This window comes from Corylus avellana, chromosome ca6 (genome assembly GCF_901000735.1).
Source record: "Corylus avellana chromosome ca6, CavTom2PMs-1.0".
NCBI classification, from domain to species: Eukaryota; Viridiplantae; Streptophyta; class Magnoliopsida; order Fagales; family Betulaceae; genus Corylus; species Corylus avellana.
In genome coordinates, this window is record NC_081546.1 from 18,013,339 (window position 1) to 18,015,532 (window position 2,194).

Genomic DNA, 2,194 nt, shown 5'->3' on the forward strand with positions numbered 1-2,194 from the left:
GACGCTAATATTCATCTTTTCGGTCGGCTATGAACGTCCACTTTGTTGTGGACGCTAATACTTAACTATTAGGGGCAACTTTCAAAAGTCGCCCCTAATAGTTGAGTATTAGTCACCCCTGATGAGTAAATTTCTTGTAGTGATATTTTAGGACTGAGTCAGCAGCTCTTATTGAAATATAAACTAGGCTGAGTCATCAAGACTCTTACATAAAAATAAAGAGTAATATTGAAATAAAGACAAATCTAAATAAAATAAACCATTAAGAGATTTGAAGACCATCTTAAAGGACCGTAAGAGGGTTTCCTCTTATTGGATGTGACAACTTCTGGAATAAGGGTTTATTAAATATGGTTGAGAGACCAACTCTTGACACTAATTATTGAGAGGGTGTAAGTGAACCAGAAGACCATTCTCTGGAATAGGTGACAAATTGTAATTGTATATAAACTTTTCATTCGGATTTACTTTCTCTAATTTGAATTTGGTCACCACATTATGGATGAAAGTGAGAATTTCTACTCGTGCATATTCCTTTTCAGGGCACATTCGAGGTCCTCCTCCAAATGGTACAAAAGTGTATGGTGCAGGCCCCATCCCTTCAAATCTTGAAGGATCGAACTTCTCTGGATCAGGAAAATATTCTGGATTTTTGATGGTTGAACTTACAGTCCAGTATGTCTGCAAGAAATTGGATTCAAAAAAGTAAGTCCCAAGCCAATTCTAGGTTGGCTTGTAAGGATGGAACCAGGGAGTGGGGGCCATAGCGTCGTTAATGCTTTACCCCTCCCATGAGAAATTCTGGTTCCACCCCTGTTGGCTCGTATGTACGCATATTCGTTACATACCTTCCATCCCTTTGGAATTGTAAAACCTGCATAACTAAAGTCAGATGTGACCTCTCTGAATGCTCCTGGAGCAGGTGGTGCTAACCTCATTGCTTCACATGCCACATTCCAAGAATACTTCATCTTCTGAATGTCTTCCCAATTCAACAATTCATCCTCACCTGTGGACTTCGCAATCTGCATTTGTTCTGTCAACCAAACAAACCACGTAAACTTAATATTCTACGTGTTGGGTCTCATTTATTGAGGGTTATATTAGAAACGTACCTTTTAAGACCTTGCTATATACTTGGGGAAACTCCGCCAGATAATTCAGGACGACTGTAATGGCAGCACCTATCGTCACATAGCTGCCGAAGATGAAACCTAAAATCATATGAGCAATCTCCTTCTCCTCCATTCCACTGCCATTCTCATCCCTTACAAGGAGCAGACGACTCAACAAGTCTACTTGTGAAGATCCTATATTCCTAGAGAGCTCCATTTTTCGCTTTCTAATGATGCCCAAAAGCTCCTCACGAATGAGTTTGCCTGCTTTCATTGCACGACTGAAAGCTGTGCCCGGAAGATTTATAGGAATGGATAAGAGGCCAGCAGAAACAAGATTGAAGGTATATGCAAATCTGGTTACTTGGTCGTGGTCTTTGATATTCATGAACAGCCGGCAAGCCACTGCGAAGGTGTACTTCTTTAACAGTGGGAAAACCTATGATAAATTAATTGATTAATATCTACCAATTCTTCTCATTTCACGTAGTAATATAAATTAATTAATAATTAAATTCATTCGTTATATAGAAATATGTGAAAGAAAAATAAAAGAGAGCGGAGAGATGTATGGGCTACGTTGTTTTAGTACTATATATATTGAATTGTATTACATAACTTTGCATTTATAAAGAGACAATCAGTAATGTGTAAGAAACAATAGACTTACTCTAACATAACGGGAATATATAAACCCTACAAAGAAATATAATAAAGAAGAATATAAAATATTCTTCTTTAGGTCTAAACCTAAAGAAAGTCTCCCTGAACTTCCAGCCATTTTGAAAAACTTTCCCTGAATTTTCAAAACTCTCAGTTAAGCCTCCTGAACTTTGGTTTTCTCTCACTTTGGACCATTTTAACATTAAACTACGTCGTTTTGAACGTTTTATACCCGTTTTACCCTCAACCGAAATTACGTTGTTTTGGACTCCAAAACTACACCATTTTGGGATTCAAAACTACATCACCATTCAACCAAAAACGACGTCGTTTTGAGCATAATATTAAAAAAAATAAAAATAAAAATAAAAGAAAAGCAAAAGCAAAAGAAAAATAAAAAAGAAAAAAGGAAATCG

The 2,194-nt window shown here is 37.0% G+C and overlaps 1 pseudogene; it reads right to left on the reverse strand.

Moving 5' to 3' along the window:
* LOC132185275 (beta-amyrin 6-beta-monooxygenase-like) overlaps positions 1 to 2,194 on the reverse strand; it is a 6,164-nt pseudogene that overhangs the window by 2,975 nt on the left and 995 nt on the right.